This window comes from Eurosta solidaginis, unplaced genomic scaffold (genome assembly GCF_040869045.1).
Source record: "Eurosta solidaginis isolate ZX-2024a unplaced genomic scaffold, ASM4086904v1 ctg00001311.1, whole genome shotgun sequence".
In the NCBI taxonomy this organism is placed as follows: Eukaryota; Metazoa; Arthropoda; class Insecta; order Diptera; family Tephritidae; genus Eurosta; species Eurosta solidaginis.
The window spans coordinates 65,756-85,000 of NW_027137066.1; positions in this window are offsets into that span (position 1 = coordinate 65,756).

Consider the following 19,245-nt stretch of genomic DNA (forward strand, 5'->3'; position numbering starts at 1 on the left):
TTAGCTTGCATTTCGTTAGCAGCAACACATTTTTTAAGTATTTTGAAAATTTCAAAACTTTCATATAAGTAGATGTTAGTACTTGTATGAAACTTTGTCAGTGTCTTTTAGCTTCGCTTAGTGGTTTTGTATGGCTGACCAAAGTTCTCATACGTTTAAGTGTTTTTAGCTTGCATTTCATTAGCAGCAACACATTTTTTAAGTATTTTGAAAATTTCAAAACTTTCATATAAGTAGATGTTAGTACTTGTATGAAACTTTGTCAGTGTCTGTTAGCTACGCTTAGTGGTTTTGTATGGCTGATCAAAGTTTTCATACGTTTAAGTGTTTTTAGCTTGCATTTCGTTAGCAGCAACACATTTTTTAAGTATTTTGAAAATTTCAAAACTTTCATATAAGTAGATGTTAGTACTTGTATGAAACTTTGTCAGTGTCTTTTAGCTTCGCTCAGTGGTTTTGTATGGCTGACCAAAGTTCTCATACGTTTAAGTGTTTTTAGCTTGCATTTCATTAGCAGCAACAGTACTTGTATGAAACTTTGTCAGTGTCTGTTAGCTTCGCTTAGTGGTTTTGTATGGCTGACCAAAGTTTTCATACGTTTAAGTGTTTTTAGCTTGCATTTCGTTAGCAGCAACACATTTTTTAAGTATTTTGAAAATTTCAAAACTTTCATATAAGTAGATGTTAGTACTTGTATGAAACTTTGTCAGTGTCTGTTAGCTACGCTTAGTGGTTTTGTATGGCTGACCAAAGTTTTCATACGTTTAAGTGTTTTTAGCTTGCATTTCGTTAGCAGCAACACATTTTTTAAGTATTTTGAAAATTTCAAAACTTTCATATAAGTAGATGTTAGTACTTGTATGAAACTTTGTCAGTGCCTGTTAGCTTCGCTTAGTGGTTTTGTATGGCTGACCAAAGTTTTCATACGTTTAAGTGTTTTTAGCTTGCATTTCGTTAGCAGCAACACATTTTTTAAGTATTTTGAAAATTTCAAAACTTTCATATAAGTAGATGTTAGTACTTGTATGAAACTTTGTCAGTGCCTGTTAGCTTCGCTTAGTGGTTTTGTATGGCTGATCAAAGTTTTCATACGTTTAAATGTTTTTAGCTTGTATTTCGTTACCAGCAACACATTTTTTAAGTACTTTGAAAATTTCAAAACTTTCATATAATTAGATGTTAGTACTTTATGAAACTTTGTCAGTGTCTGTTAGCTTCGCTTAGTGGTTTTGTATGGCTGACCAAAGTTTTCATACGTTTAAGTGTTTTTAGCTTGCATTTCGTTAGCAGCAACACATTTTTTAAGTATTTTGAAAATTTCAAAACTTTCATATAAGTAGATGTTAGTACTTGTATGAAACTTTGTCAGTGTCTTTTAGCTTCGCTTAGTGGTTTTGTATGGCTGACCAAAGTTCTCATACGTTTAAGTGTTTTTAGCTTGCATTTCATTAGCAGCAACACATTTTTTAAGTATTTTGAAAATTTCAAAACTTTCATATAAGTAGATGTTAGTACTTGTATGAAACTTTGTCAGTGTCTGTTAGCTACGCTTAGTGGTTTTGTATGGCTGATCAAAGTTTTCATACGTTTAAGTGTTTTTAGCTTGCATTTCGTTAGCAGCAACACATTTTTTAAGTATTTTGAAAATTTCAAAACTTTCATATAAGTAGATGTTAGTACTTGTATGAAACTTTGTCAGTGTCTTTTAGCTTCGCTCAGTGGTTTTGTATGGCTGACCAAAGTTCTCATACGTTTAAGTGTTTTTAGCTTGCATTTCATTAGCAGCAACAGTACTTGTATGAAACTTTGTCAGTGTCTGTTAGCTTCGCTTAGTGGTTTTGTATGGCTGACCAAAGTTTTCATACGTTTAAGTGTTTTTAGCTTGCATTTCGTTAGCAGCAACACATTTTTTAAGTATTTTGAAAATTTCAAAACTTTCATATAAGTAGATGTTAGTACTTGTATGAAACTTTGTCAGTGTCTTTTAGCTTCGCTTAGTGGTTTTGTATGGCTGACCAAAGTTCTCATACGTTTAAGTGTTTTTAGCTTGCATTTCATTAGCAGCAACACATTTTTTAAGTATTTTGAAAATTTCAAAACTTTCATATAAGTAGATGTTAGTACTTGTATGAAACTTTGTCAGTGTCTGTTAGCTTCGCTTAGTGGTTTTGTATGGGCTGACCAAAGTTTTCATACGTTTAAGTGTTTTTAGCTTGCATTTCGTTAGCAGCAACACATTTTTTTAAGTATTTTGAAAATTTCAAAACTTTCATATAAGTAGATGTTAGTACTTGTATGAAACTTTGTCAGTGTCTGTTAGCTACGCTTAGTGGTTTTGTATGGCTGACAAAAGTTTTCATACGTTTAAGTGTTTTTAGCTTGCATTTCGTTAGCAGCAACACATTTTTTAAGTATTTTGAAAATTTCAAAACTTTCATATAAGTAGATGTTAGTACTTGTATGAAACTTTGTCAGTGCCTGTTAGCTTCGCTTAGTGGTTTTGTATGGCTGACCAAAGTTTTCATACGTTTAAGTGTTTTTAGCTTGCATTTCGATAGTAGCAACACATTTTTGAAGTATTTTGAAAATTTCAAAACTTTCATATAAGTAGATGTTAGTACTTGTATGAAACTTTGTCAGTGTCTGTTAGCATCGCTTAGTGGTTTTGTATGGCTCACCAAAGTTTTCATACGTTTAAGTGTTTTTAGCTTGCATTTCGTTAGCAGCAACACATTTTTTAAGTATTTTGAAAATTTCAAAACTTTCATATAAGTAGATGTAAGTACTTGTATGAAACTTTGTCAGTGTCTGTTAGCTTCGCTTAGTGGTTTTGTATGGCTGACCAAAGTTTTCATACGTTTAAGTGTTTTTAGCTTGCATTTCGATAGTAGCAACACATTTTTTAAGTATTTTGAAAATTTCAAAACTTTCATATAAGTAGATGTTAGTACTTGTATGAAACTTTGTCAGTGCCTGTTAGCTTCGCTTAGTGGTTTTGTATGGCTGACCAAAGTTTTCATACGTTTAAGTGTTTTTAGCTTGCATTTAGTTAGCAGCAACACATTTTTTAAGTATTTTGAAAATTTCAAAACTTTCATATAAGTAGATGTTAGTACTTGTATGAAACTTTGTCAGTGCCTGTTAGCTTCGCTTAGTGGTTTTGTATGGCTGACCAAAGTTTTCATACGTTTAAGTGTTTTTAGCTTGCATTTCGTTAGCAGCAACACATTTTTTAAGTATTTTGAAAATTTCAAAACTTTCATATAAGTAGATGTTAGTACTTGTATGAAACTTTGTCAGTGCCTGTTAGCTACGCTTAGTGGTTTTGTATGGCTGACCAAAGTTTTCATACGTTTAAGTGTCTTTAGCTTGCATTTCGTTAGCAGCAACACATTTTTTAAGTATTTTGAAAATTTCAAAACTTTCATATAAGTAGATGTTAGTACTTGTATGAAACTTTGTCAGTGTCTTTTAGCTTCGCTTAGTAGTTTTGTATGGCTGACCAAAGTTTTCATACGTTTAAATGTTTTTAGCTTGTATTTCGTTAGCAGCAACACATTTTTTAAGTACTTTGAAAATTTCAAAACTTTCATATAATTAGATGTTAGTACTTGTATGAAACTTTGTCAGTGTCTGTTAGCTTCGCTTAGTGGTTTTGTATGGCTGACCAAAGTTTTCATACGTTTAAGTGTTTTTAGCTTGCATTTAGTTAGCAGCAACACATTTTTTAAGTATTTTGAAAATTTCAAAACTTTCATATAAGTAGATGTTAGTACTTGTATGAAACTTTGTCAGTGTCTGTTAGCTACGCTTAGTGGTTTTGTATGGCTGACCAAAGTTTTCATACGTTTAAGTGTTTTTAGCTTGCATTTCGTTAGCAGCAACACATTTTTTAAGTATTTTGAAAATTTCAAAACTTTCATATAAGTAGATGTTAGTACTTGTATGAAACTTTGTCAGTGCCTGTTAGCTTCGCTTAGTGGTTTTGTATGGCTGACCAAAGTTTTCATACGTTTAAGTGTTTTTAGCTTGCATTTCGTTAGCAGCAACACATTTTTTAAGTATTTTGAAAATTTCAAAACTTTCATATAAGTAGATGTTAGTACTTGTATGAAACTTTGTCAGTGCCTGTTAGCTTCGCTTAGTGGTTTTGTATGGCTGATCAAAGTTTTCATACGTTTAAATGTTTTTAGCTTGTATTTCGTTAGCAGCAACACATTTTTTAAGTACTTTGAAAATTTCAAAACTTTCATATAATTAGATGTTAGTACTTGTATGAAACTTTGTCAGTGTCTGTTAGCTTCGCTTAGTGGTTTTGTATGGCTGACCAAAGTTTTCATACGTTTAAGTGTTTTTAGCTTGCATTTCGTTAGCAGCAACACATTTTTTAAGTATTTTGAAAATTTCAAAACTTTCATATAAGTAGATGTTAGTACTTGTATGAAACTTTGTCAGTGTCTTTTAGCTTCGCTTAGTGGTTTTGTATGGCTGACCAAAGTTCTCATACGTTTAAGTGTTTTTAGCTTGCATTTCATTAGCAGCAACACATTTTTTAAGTATTTTGAAAATTTCAAAACTTTCATATAAGTAGATGTTAGTACTTGTATGAAACTTTGTCAGTGTCTGTTAGCTACGCTTAGTGGTTTTGTATGGCTGATCAAAGTTTTCATACGTTTAAGTGTTTTTAGCTTGCATTTCGTTAGCAGCAACACATTTTTTAAGTATTTTGAAAATTTCAAAACTTTCATATAAGTAGATGTTAGTACTTGTATGAAACTTTGTCAGTGTCTTTTAGCTTCGCTCAGTGGTTTTGTATGGCTGACCAAAGTTCTCATACGTTTAAGTGTTTTTAGCTTGCATTTCATTAGCAGCAACAGTACTTGTATGAAACTTTGTCAGTGTCTGTTAGCTTCGCTTAGTGGTTTTGTATGGCTGACCAAAGTTTTCATACGTTTAAGTGTTTTTAGCTTGCATTTCGTTAGCAGCAACACATTTTTTAAGTATTTTGAAAATTTCAAAACTTTCATATAAGTAGATGTTAGTACTTGTATGAAACTTTGTCAGTGTCTTTTAGCTTCGCTTAGTGGTTTTGTATGGCTGACCAAAGTTCTCATACGTTTAAGTGTTTTTAGCTTGCATTTCATTAGCAGCAACACATTTTTTAAGTATTTTGAAAATTTCAAAACTTTCATATAAGTAGATGTTAGTACTTGTATGAAACTTTGTCAGTGTCTGTTAGCTTCGCTTAGTGGTTTTGTATGGCTGACCAAAGTTTTCATACGTTTAAGTGTTTTTAGCTTGCATTTCGTTAGCAGCAACACATTTTTTAAGTATTTTGAAAATTTCAAAACTTTCATATAAGTAGACGTTAGTACTTGTATGAAACTTTTTCAGTGTCTGTTAGCTACGCTTAGTGGTTTTGTATGGCTGACCAAAGTTTTCATACGTTTAAGTGTTTTTAGCTTGCATTTCGTTAGCAGCAACACATTTTTTAAGTACTTTGAAAATTTCAAAACTTTCATATAAGTAGATGTTAGTACTTGTATGAAACTTTGTCAGTGTCTGTTAGCTTCGCTTAGTGGTTTTGTATGGCTGACCAAAGTTTTCATACGTTTAAGTGTTTTTAGCTTGCATTTCGTTAGCAGCAACACATTTTTTAAATATTTTGAAAATTTCAAAACTTTCATATAAGTAGATGTTAGTACTTGTATGAAACTTTGTCAGTGCTTGTTGGCTTCGCTTAGTGGTTTTGTATGGCTGACCAAAGTTTTCATACGTTTAAGTGTTTTTAGCTTGCATTTCATTAGTAGCAACACATTTTTTAAGTATTTTGAAAATTTCAAAACTTTCATATAAGTAGATGTCAGTACTAGTATGAAACTTTGTCAGTGTCTGGTAGCTACGCTTAGTGGTTTTGTATGGCTGACCAAAGTTTTCATACGTTCCTTAAAATTGTTTTCTGACCCGCTCACCTCACATGACGAAAAATGTATGAAGATACAAACTTCCATACAAGTACAAGATACAAACTTTCATACAAGTACAAAGTTTCATACAAGTAGAAACTTTCATACAAATACAAACTTCCAAACAAGTACAAAGTTTCATACAAGTAGAAACTTTCATACAAGTACAAACTGTACTTGTATGGAAGTTTGTACTTGTATGAAACTTTGTCAGTGTTTGTTAGCTTCGCTTAGTGGTTTTGTATGGCTGACCAAAGTTTTCATACGTTTAAGTGTTTTTAGCTTGCATTTCGTTAGCAGCAACATATTTTTTAAGTATTTTGAAAATTTCAAAACTTTCATATAAGTAGATGTTAGTACTTGTATGAAACTTTGTCAGTGTCTGTTAGCTTCGCTAAGTGGTTTTGTATGGCTGACCAAAGTTTTCATACGTTTAAGTGTTTTTAGCTTGCATTTAGTTAGCAGCAACACATTTTTTAAGTATTTTGAAAATTTCAAAACTTTCATATAAGTAGATGTTAGTACTTGTATGAAACTTTGTCAGTGTCTGTTAGCTACGCTTAGTGGTTTTGTATGGCTGACCAAAGTTTTCATACGTTTAAGTGTTTTTAGCTTGCATTTCGTTAGCAGCAACATATTTTTTAAGTATTTTGAAAATTTCAAAACTTTCATATAAGTAGATGTTAGTACTTGTATGAAACTTTGTCAGTGCCTGTTAGCTTCGCTTAGTGGTTTTGTATGGCTGACCAAAGTTTTCATACGTTTAAGTGTTTTTATCTTGCATTTCGTTAGCAGCAACACATTTTTTAAGTATTTTGAAAATTTCAAAACTTTCATATAAGTAGATGTTAGTACTTGTATGAAACTTTGTCAGTGTCTGTTAGCTACGCTTAGTGGTTTTGTATGGCTGACCAAAGTTTTCATACGTTTAAGTGTTTTTAGCTTGCATTTCGTTAGCAGCAACACATTTTTTAAGTATTTTGAAAATTTCAAAACTTTCATATAAGTAGATGTTAGTACTTGTATGAAACTTTGTCAGTGTCTTTTAGCTTCGCTTAGTGGTTTTGTATGGCTGACCAAAGTTTTCATACGTTTAAGTGTTTTTAGCTTGCATTTCGTTAGCAGCAACACATTTTTTAAGTATTTTGAAAATTTCAAAACTTTCATATAAGTAGATGTTAGTACTTGTATGAAACTTTGTCAGTGTCTGTTAGCTTCGCTTAATGGTTTTGTATGGCTGACCAAAGTTTTCATACGTTTAAGTGTTTTTAGCTTGCATTTCGATAGTAGCAACACATTTTTTAAGTATTTTGAAAATTTCAAAACTTTCATATAAGTAGATGTCAGTACTTGTATGAAACTTTGTCAGTGTCTGTTAGCTTCGCTTAGTGGTTTTGTATGGCTGACCAAAGTTTTCATACGTTTAAGTGTTTTTAGCTTGCATTTCGTTAGCAGCAACACATTTTTTAAGTATTTTGAAAATTTCAAAACTTTCATATAAGTAGATGTTAGTACTTGTATGAAACTTTGTCAGTGTCTGTTAGCTTCGCTTAGTGGTTTTGTATGGGCTGACCAAAGTTTTCATACGTTTAAGTGTTTTTAGCTTGCATTTCGTTAGCAGCAACACATTTTTTTAAGTATTTTGAAAATTTCAAAACTTTCATATAAGTAGATGTTAGTACTTGTATGAAACTTTGTCAGTGTCTGTTAGCTACGCTTAGTGGTTTTGTATGGCTGACAAAAGTTTTCATACGTTTAAGTGTTTTTAGCTTGCATTTCGTTAGCAGCAACACATTTTTTAAGTATTTTGAAAATTTCAAAACTTTCATATAAGTAGATGTTAGTACTTGTATGAAACTTTGTCAGTGCCTGTTAGCTTCGCTTAGTGGTTTTGTATGGCTGACCAAAGTTTTCATACGTTTAAGTGTTTTTAGCTTGCATTTCGATAGTAGCAACACATTTTTGAAGTATTTTGAAAATTTCAAAACTTTCATATAAGTAGATGTTAGTACTTGTATGAAACTTTGTCAGTGTCTGTTAGCATCGCTTAGTGGTTTTGTATGGCTCACCAAAGTTTTCATACGTTTAAGTGTTTTTAGCTTGCATTTCGTTAGCAGCAACACATTTTTTAAGTATTTTGAAAATTTCAAAACTTTCATATAAGTAGATGTTAGTACTTGTATGAAACTTTGTCAGTGTCTTTTAGCTTCGCTCAGTGGTTTTGTATGGCTGACCAAAGTTCTCATACGTTTAAGTGTTTTTAGCTTGCATTTCATTAGCAGCAACAGTACTTGTATGAAACTTTGTCAGTGTCTGTTAGCTTCGCTTAGTGGTTTTGTATGGCTGACCAAAGTTTTCATACGTTTAAGTGTTTTTAGCTTGCATTTCGTTAGCAGCAACACATTTTTTAAGTATTTTGAAAATTTCAAAACTTTCATATAAGTAGATGTTAGTACTTGTATGAAACTTTGTCAGTGTCTTTTAGCTTCGCTTAGTGGTTTTGTATGGCTGACCAAAGTTCTCATACGTTTAAGTGTTTTTAGCTTGCATTTCATTAGCAGCAACACATTTTTTAAGTATTTTGAAAATTTCAAAACTTTCATATAAGTAGATGTTAGTACTTGTATGAAACTTTGTCAGTGTCTGTTAGCTTCGCTTAGTGGTTTTGTATGGCTGACCAAAGTTTTCATACGTTTAAGTGTTTTTAGCTTGCATTTCGTTAGCAGCAACACATTTTTTAAGTATTTTGAAAATTTCAAAACTTTCATATAAGTAGACGTTAGTACTTGTATGAAACTTTTTCAGTGTCTGTTAGCTACGCTTAGTGGTTTTGTATGGCTGACCAAAGTTTTCATACGTTTAAGTGTTTTTAGCTTGCATTTCGTTAGCAGCAACACATTTTTTAAGTACTTTGAAAATTTCAAAACTTTCATATAAGTAGATGTTAGTACTTGTATGAAACTTTGTCAGTGTCTGTTAGCTTCGCTTAGTGGTTTTGTATGGCTGACCAAAGTTTTCATACGTTTAAGTGTTTTTAGCTTGCATTTCGTTAGCAGCAACACATTTTTTAAGTATTTTGAAAATTTCAAAACTTTCATATAAGTAGATGTTAGTACTTGTATGAAACTTTGTCAGTGCTTGTTGGCTTCGCTTAGTGGTTTTGTATGGCTGACCAAAGTTTTCATACGTTTAAGTGTTTTTAGCTTGCATTTCATTAGTAGCAACACATTTTTTAAGTATTTTGAAAATTTCAAAACTTTCATATAAGTAGATGTCAGTACTAGTATGAAACTTTGTCAGTGTCTGGTAGCTACGCTTAGTGGTTTTGTATGGCTGACCAAAGTTTTCATACGTTCCTTAAAATTGTTTTCTGACCCGCTCACCTCACATGACGAAAAATGTATGAAGATACAAACTTCCATACAAGTACAAGATACAAACTTTCATACAAGTACAAAGTTTCATACAAGTAGAAACTTTCATACAAATACAAACTTCCAAACAAGTACAAAGTTTCATACAAGTAGAAACTTTCATACAAGTACAAACTGTACTTGTATGGAAGTTTGTACTTGTATGAAACTTTGTCAGTGTTTGTTAGCTTCGCTTAGTGGTTTTGTATGGCTGACCAAAGTTTTCATACGTTTAAGTGTTTTTAGCTTGCATTTCGTTAGCAGCAACATATTTTTTAAGTATTTTGAAAATTTCAAAACTTTCATATAAGTAGATGTTAGTACTTGTATGAAACTTTGTCAGTGTCTGTTAGCTTCGCTTAGTGGTTTTGTATGGCTGACCAAAGTTTTCATACGTTTAAGTGTTTTTAGCTTGCATTTAGTTAGCAGCAACACATTTTTTAAGTATTTTGAAAATTTCAAAACTTTCATATAAGTAGATGTTAGTACTTGTATGAAACTTTGTCAGTGTCTGTTAGCTACGCTTAGTGGTTTTGTATGGCTGACCAAAGTTTTCATACGTTTAAGTGTTTTTAGCTTGCATTTCGTTAGCAGCAACATATTTTTTAAGTATTTTGAAAATTTCAAAACTTTCATATAAGTAGATGTTAGTACTTGTATGAAACTTTGTCAGTGCCTGTTAGCTTCGCTTAGTGGTTTTGTATGGCTGACCAAAGTTTTCATACGTTTAAGTGTTTTTATCTTGCATTTCGTTAGCAGCAACACATTTTTTAAGTATTTTGAAAATTTCAAAACTTTCATATAAGTAGATGTTAGTACTTGTATGAAACTTTGTCAGTGTCTGTTAGCTACGCTTAGTGGTTTTGTATGGCTGACCAAAGTTTTCATACGTTTAAGTGTTTTTAGCTTGCATTTCGTTAGCAGCAACACATTTTTTAAGTATTTTGAAAATTTCAAAACTTTCATATAAGTAGATGTTAGTACTTGTATGAAACTTTGTCAGTGTCTTTTAGCTTCGCTTAGTGGTTTTGTATGGCTGACCAAAGTTTTCATACGTTTAAGTGTTTTTAGCTTGCATTTCGTTAGCAGCAACACATTTTTTAAGTATTTTGAAAATTTCAAAACTTTCATATAAGTAGATGTTAGTACTTGTATGAAACTTTGTCAGTGTCTGTTAGCTTCGCTTAATGGTTTTGTATGGCTGACCAAAGTTTTCATACGTTTAAGTGTTTTTAGCTTGCATTTCGATAGTAGCAACACATTTTTTAAGTATTTTGAAAATTTCAAAACTTTCATATAAGTAGATGTCAGTACTTGTATGAAACTTTGTCAGTGTCTGTTAGCTTCGCTTAGTGGTTTTGTATGGCTGACCAAAGTTTTCATACGTTTAAGTGTTTTTAGCTTGCATTTCGTTAGCAGCAACACATTTTTTAAGTATTTTGAAAATTTCAAAACTTTCATATAAGTAGATGTTAGTACTTGTATGAAACTTTGTCAGTGTCTGTTAGCTTCGCTTAGTGGTTTTGTATGGGCTGACCAAAGTTTTCATACGTTTAAGTGTTTTTAGCTTGCATTTCGTTAGCAGCAACACATTTTTTTAAGTATTTTGAAAATTTCAAAACTTTCATATAAGTAGATGTTAGTACTTGTATGAAACTTTGTCAGTGTCTGTTAGCTACGCTTAGTGGTTTTGTATGGCTGACAAAAGTTTTCATACGTTTAAGTGTTTTTAGCTTGCATTTCGTTAGCAGCAACACATTTTTTAAGTATTTTGAAAATTTCAAAACTTTCATATAAGTAGATGTTAGTACTTGTATGAAACTTTGTCAGTGCCTGTTAGCTTCGCTTAGTGGTTTTGTATGGCTGACCAAAGTTTTCATACGTTTAAGTGTTTTTAGCTTGCATTTCGATAGTAGCAACACATTTTTGAAGTATTTTGAAAATTTCAAAACTTTCATATAAGTAGATGTTAGTACTTGTATGAAACTTTGTCAGTGTCTGTTAGCATCGCTTAGTGGTTTTGTATGGCTCACCAAAGTTTTCACCAAAGTTTTTAGCTTGCATTTCGTTAGCAGCAACACATTTTTTAAGTATTTTGAAAATTTCAAAACTTTCATATAAGTAGATGTAAGTACTTGTATGAAACTTTGTCAGTGTCTGTTAGCTTCGCTTAGTGGTTTTGTATGGCTGACCAAAGTTTTCATACGTTTAAGTGTTTTTAGCTTGCATTTCGATAGTAGCAACACATTTTTTAAGTATTTTGAAAATTTCAAAACTTTCATATAAGTAGATGTTAGTACTTGTATGAAACTTTGTCAGTGCCTGTTAGCTTCGCTTAGTGGTTTTGTATGGCTGACCAAAGTTTTCATACGTTTAAGTGTTTTTAGCTTGCATTTAGTTAGCAGCAACACATTTTTTAAGTATTTTGAAAATTTCAAAACTTTCATATAAGTAGATGTTAGTACTTGTATGAAACTTTGTCAGTGCCTGTTAGCTTCGCTTAGTGGTTTTGTATGGCTGACCAAAGTTTTCATACGTTTAAGTGTTTTTAGCTTGCATTTCATTAGTAGCAACACATTTTTTAAGTATTTTGAAAATTTCAAAACTTTCATATAAGTAGATGTCAGTACTAGTATGAAACTTTGTCAGTGTCTGGTAGCTACGCTTAGTGGTTTTGTATGGCTGACCAAAGTTTTCATACGTTCCTTAAAATTGTTTTCTGACCCGCTCACCTCACATGACGAAAAATGTATGAAGATACAAACTTTCATACAAGTACAAGATTCAAACTTTCATACAAGTACAAAGTTTCATACAAGTAGAAACTTTCATACAAGTACAAACTTCCATACAAGTACAAAGTTTCATACAAGTAGAAAAAAGTTTCATACAAGTTCACTTGTATGAAAGTTTCTACTTGTATGAAACTTTGTACTTGTATGAAAGTTTCTACTTGTATGAAACTTTGTACTTGTTTGGAAGTATGAAACTTTTTAATACGTTGTTGTTGTTGTTGTTGTTGTTGGTGTTGTTGTTGGTTTTGGTGTTGTTGTTGTTGTTATATTGAACATTTTTATTAACAAGTAGAAAAAAGTTTCATACAAGTAGAAAAAAGTTTCATACAAGTACAAATTTCCAACCAGTACAAAGTTTCATACAAGTAGAAAAAAGTTTCATACAAGTAAAAACTTCCATACAAGTACAAAGTTTCATACAAGTAGAAAAAGTTTCATACAAGTACAAACTTCCATACAAGTACAAAGTTTCATACAAGTAGAAAAAAGTTTCATACAAGTAGAAAAAAGTTTCATACAAGTACAAACTTCCATACAAGTACAAAGTTTCATACAAGTAGAGAAAAGTTTCATACAAGTACAAACTTCCATACAAGTACAAAGTTTCATACAAGTAGAAAAAGTTCCATACAAGTACAAAGTTTCATACAAGTAGAAAAAGTTTCATACAAGTACAAAAGTTTCATACAAGTACGCTTGGAAACCCTCACATGACCAAAAATGTATGAAAAATACAAGTTTTATAATGTGTTGAATTTTTACCAATAATACCATGTTGGTTTCTTTAGTAAACTAACTAGGCAATATCATCGAAAATATGATAAATTGTCCATATTGAATTTTTCATATATTTTCTGTCAAGTGAGGTAATAATTTAATATTTTTATACTTATATGAAGATTTTCCTTTGTACTTATATTAATAAAAATGTTCAATATAACAACAACAACAACAACAACACCATCAACAACAACAACAACAACAAGAACAACAACAACAACAACAACAACAACAACAACAACAACAACAACAACGTATTAAAAAGTTTCATACAAGTAAGGTAATAATTTAATATTTTTATACTTATATGAAGATTTTCCTTTGTACTTATATTAATAAAAATGTTCAATATAACAACAACCACAACAACAACACCAACAACAACAACAACAACAACAACAACAACAACAACAACGTATTAAAAAGTTTCATACAAGTAAGGTAATAATTTAATATTTTTATACTTATATGAAGATTTTCCTTTGTACTTATATTAATAAAAATGTTCAATATAACAACAACAACAACACCAAAACCAACAACAACAACAACAACAACAACAACGTATTAAAAAGTTTCATACTTCCAAATGTTCCATATTGTTTTTAGCTTGCATTTCGTTAGCAGCAACACATTTTTTAAGTATTTTGAAAATTTCAAAACTTTCATATAAGTAGATGTTAGTACTTGTATGAAACTTTGTCAGTGTCTGTTAGCTTCGCTTAGTGGTTTTGTATGGCTGACCAAAGTTTTCATACGTTTAAGTGTTTTTAGCTTGCATTTCGTTAGCAGCAACACATTTTTTAAGTATTTTGAAAATTTCAAAACTTTCATATAAGTAGATGTTAGTACTTGTATGAAACTTTGTCAGTGTCTGTTAGCTACGCTTAGTGGTTTTGTATGGCTGACCAAAGTTTTCATACGTTTAAGTGTTTTTAGCTTGCATTTCGTTAGCAGCAACACATTTTTTAAGTATTTTGAAAATTTCAAAACTTTCATATAAGTAGATGTTAGTACTTGTATGAAACTTTGTCAGTGTCTGTTAGCTTCGCTTAGTGGTTTTGTATGGCTGACCAAAGTTTTCATACGTTTAAGTGTTTTTAGCTTGCATTTCGTTAGCAGCAACACATTTTTTAAGTATTTTGAAAATTTCAAAACTTTCATATAAGTAGATGTTAGTACTTGTATGAAACTTTGTCAGTGTCTGTTAGCTTCGCTTAGTGGTTTTGTATGGCTGACCAAAGTTTTCATACGTTTAAGTGTTTTTAGCTTGCATTTCGTTAGCAGCAACACATTTTTTAAGTATTTTGAAAATTTCAAAACTTTCATATAAGTAGATGTTAGTACTTGTATGAAACTTTGTCAGTGTCTGTTAGCTTCGCTTAGTGGTTTTGTATGGCTGACCAAAGTTTTCATACGTTTAAGTGTTTTTAGCTTGCATTTCGATAGTAGCAACACATTTTTGAAGTATTTTGAAAATTTCAAAACTTTCATATAAATAGATGTTAGTACTTGTATGAAACTTTGTCAGTGTCTGTTAGCTTCGCTTAGTGGTTTTGTATGGCTGACCAAAGTTTTCATACGTTTAAGTGTTTTTAGCTTGCATTTCGTTAGCAGCAACACATTTTTTAAGTATTTTGAAAATTTCAAAACTTTCATATAAGTAGATGTTAGTACTTGTATGAAACTTTGTCAGTGTCTGTTAGCTTCGCTTAGTGGTTTTGTATGGCTGACCAAAGTTTTCATACGTTTAAGTGTTTTTAGCTTGCATTTCGTTAGCAGCAACACATTTTTTAAGTATTTTGAAAATTTCAAAACTTTCATATAAGTAGACGTTAGTACTTGTATGAAACTTTGTCAGTGTCTGTTAGCTACGCTTAGTGGTTTTGTATGGCTGACCAAAGTTTACATACGTTTATTAAAATTGTTTTCTGACTCGCTCACCTCACATCACGAAAAATGTATGAAGATACAAACTTTCATACAACTACAAGATACAAACTTTCATACAAGTAGAAACTTTTCAGTACTTTCACAAGTACAAACTTCCAAACAAGTACAAAGTTTCATACAAGTAAAAACTTTCATACAAGTACAAACTGTACTTGTATGGAAGTTTGTACTTGTATGAAACTTTGTCAGTGTTTGTTAGCTTCGCTTAGTGGTTTTGTATGGCTGACCAAAGTTTTCATACGTTTAAGTGTTTTTAGCTTGCATTTCGTTAGCAGCAACACATTTTTTAAGTATTTTGAAAATTTCAAAACTTTCATATAAGTAGATGTTAGTACTTGTATGAAACTTTGTCAGTGTCTGTTAGCTTCGCTTAGTGGTTTTGTATGGCTGACCAAAGTTTTCATACGTTTAAGTGTTTTTAGCTTGCACTTCGTTAGAAGCAACACATTTTTTAAGTATTTTGAAAATTTCAAAACTTTCATATAAGTAGATGTTAGTACTTGTATGAAACTTTGTCAGTGTCTGTTAGCTTCGCTTAGTGGTTTTGTATGACTGACCAAAGTTTTCATACGTTTAAGTGTTTTTAGCTTGCATTTCGTTAGCAGCAACACATTTTTTAAGTATTTTGAAAATTTCAAAACTCTCATATAAGTAGATGTTAGTACTTGTATGAAACTTTGTCAGTGTCTGTTAGCTACGCTTAGTGGTTTTGTATGGCTGACCAAAGTTTTCATACGTTTAAGTGTTTTTAGCTTGCATTTCGTTAGCAGCAACATATTTTTTAAGTATTTTGAAAATTTCAAAACTTTCATATAAGTAGATGTTAGTACTTGTATGAAACTTTGTCAGTGTCTGTTAGCTTCGCTTAGTGGTTTTGTATGGCTGACCAAAGTTTTCATAGTTTTGAAAATTTCAAAACTCTCATATAAGTAGATGTTAGTACTTGTATGAAACTTTGTCAGTGTCTGTTAGCTACGCTTAGTGGTTTTATATGGCTGACCAAAGTTTTCATACGTTTAAGTGTTTTTAGCTTGCATTTCGTTAGCAGCAACATATTTTTTAAGTATTTTGAAAATTTCAAAACTTTCATATAAGTAGATGTTAGTACTTGTATGAAACTTTGTCAGTGTCTGTTAGCTTCGCTTAGTGGTTTTGTATGGCTGACCAAAGTTTTCATACGTTTAAGTGTTTTTAGCTTGCACTTCTTTAGCAGCAACACATTTTTTAAGTATTTTGAAAATTTCAAAACTTTCATATAAGTAGATGTTAGTACTTGTATGAAACTTTGTCAGTGTCTGTTAGCTACGCTTAGTGGTTTTGTATGGCTGACCAAAGTTTTCATACGTTTAAGTGTTTTTAGCTTGCATTTCGATAGTAGCAACACATTTTTGAAGTATTTTAAAAATTTCAAAACTTTCATATAAGTAGATGTTAGTACTTGTATGAAACTTTGTCAGCGTCTGTTAGCTACGCTTAGTGGTTTTATATGGCTGACCAAAGTTTTCATACGTTTCTTAAAATTGTTTTCTGACCCGCTCACCTCACATGACGAAAAATGTATGAAGATACAAACTTTCATACAAGTACAAGATACAAACTTTCATACAAGTACAAAGTTTCATACAAGTAGAAACTTTCATACAAGTACAAACTTCCATACAAGTACAAAGTTTCATACAAGTAGAAACTTTCATACAAGTACAAACTTCCATACAAGTACAAAGTTTCATACAAGTAGAAACTTTCATACAAGTACAAACTTCCATACAAGTACAAAGTTTCATACAAGTAGAAAAAAGTTTCATACAAGTACAAACTTCCATACAAGTACAAAGTTTCATACAAGTAGAAAAAAGTTTCATACAAGTACAAACTTCCATACAAGTACAAAGTTTCATACAAGTAGAAAAAAGTTTCATACAAGTACTTGTATTTATAATATAATTTTCATACATTTTTATATGTGCGCGGCCTCAGTGCAATGCTAGTTTGCACTTCGTTAGTCGCAACACATTACAAAAGTATTTTGAAACTTTTAAAACTTTCATATATATACTTTCATATATATATGTTATGTTCGGACCTGTTAAGTTTTCTTGTGTTGAGTCAAATTATGCCGCAGGCTCCACTCCTGATAGTGCCCTTCCGTCAATTCCTTTAAGTTTCAGCTTTGCAACCATACTTCCCCCGGAGTCCAAAAGCTTTGGTTTCCCGGGAAGCGACTGAGAGAGCCGTAGCTACACCCAATCGCTAGCTCTAACTTTCGTTCTTAGTTTTTATAGAGGATTTGTCGCACCTAACAAACGCCTCTTTATATATAATTTTCATACATTTTTATATGTGCGCGGCCTCAGTGCAATGCTAGTTTGCACTTCGTTAGTCGCAACACATTTTAAAAGTTAGTTAACGAGGCATTTGGCGATCTTAAGGGAGTCATAATTACTCCCGCCACCGTTTACCCGCGCTTACTTTAATTTGGACACCGTAACATTACGTTCGGTTCATCCCACAGCGCCAGTTCTGCTTACCAAAAGTCGCCCACTGGGCACATTATATCATATAACTTCAACCTTCATATCAAAAAAGGTGAGGTTCTTACCCATTTAAAGTTTTTAGTTGTAGATGACCATACGATCTGCATGTTTATCTAGAGTTCAACCAATATAACAATCTATAAAGATCGCTTGGTTTTAGTCTAATAAAAGCACACGTTCCATAAGGTCCGTGTTTATATTATTGCATGTATTAGCTCTAGAATTACCACAGTTATCCAACTAACTGTTAATGATCGATCTATGGAACCATAACTGATGCCTTTTGCGGTTTCACTTTTAATTCGTGTGTACTTAGACATGCATGGCTTAATCTTTGAGGCAAGCATATAACTACTGGCAGGATCAACCAGAATTATATTTAAAAAATATAATAAAAATTATATTTTTTGTGTTTAATGTAAATAATATTACTCTGCATATGCAAACAATTTAAATAATGAAAGTGAACAAGTTATATATATATGAGCTTCGCTAATATATTTTGTGTAAGCGGCCTAGGTAAGGAAAACCTCACTTACTTTCATTGGTCGCTTAAAACACATCTGTATAAATATATCGACTTTATTAGCCCAAATATAATAAAGTTCAGCTAACAAAATTTTTGTTGCTTTATTTGTGCTGTGCTTCATTGTAATATTTCATTTACATTTTTCTCTTTGTAAATAATACTACCGTACAAGCAACAATTTAAATAATGAAAGTGAGCAAGTTATATATATATGAGCTTCGCTAATATATTTTGTGTAAGCGGCCTAGGTAAGGAAAACCTCACTTACTTTCATTGGTCGCTTAAAACACATCTGTATAAATATATCGACTTTATTAGCCCAAATATAATAAAGTTCAACTAACAAAATTTTAGTTGCTTTATTTGTACATTATTATAATATTTCATTTACATATTTCTCTTTGTAAATAATACTACCGTACAAGCAACAATTTAAATAATGAAAGTGAACAAGTTATATATATATGAGCTTCGCTAATATATTTTGTGTAAGCGGCCTAGGTAAGGAAAACCTCACTTACTTTCATTGGTCGCTTAAAACACATCTGTATAAATATATCGACTTTATTAGCCCAAATATAATAAAGTTCAACTAACAAAATTTTAGTTGCTTTATTTGTACATTATTGTAATATTTCATTTACATTTTTCTCTTTGTAAATAATACTACCGTACAAGCAACAATTTAAATAATGAAAGTGAACAAGTTATATATATATGAACTTCGCTAATATATTTTGTGTAAGCGGCCTAGGTAAGGAAAACCTCACTTACTTTCATTGGTCGCTTAAAACACATCTGTATAAATATATCGACTTTATTAGCCCAAATATAATAAAGTTCAACTAACAAAATTTTTGTTGCTTTATTTGTACTTTATTGTAATAGATTACAATATTTGCTTTTTCATCATTTTTATAGAGGACTTGGCCCCTAAACAAGCGCCTCTCTTTATATTGCATATTTTAAATATGCATATTTTTATAAGATGATTACATCAAAACAATAATAAATTGGAAAATTAATTCCAATAAATTGTTTTCGAATCATTTTTCTCTTTGTAAATAATACTACCGTACAAGCAACAATTTAAATAATGAAAGTGAGCAAGTTATATATATATGAGCTTCGCTAATATATTTTGTGTAAGCGGCCTAGGTAAGGAAAACCTCACTTACTTTCATTGGTCGCTTAAAACACATCTGTATAAATATATCGACTTTATTAGCCCAAATATAATAAAGTTCAACTAACAAAATTTTAGTTGCTTTATTT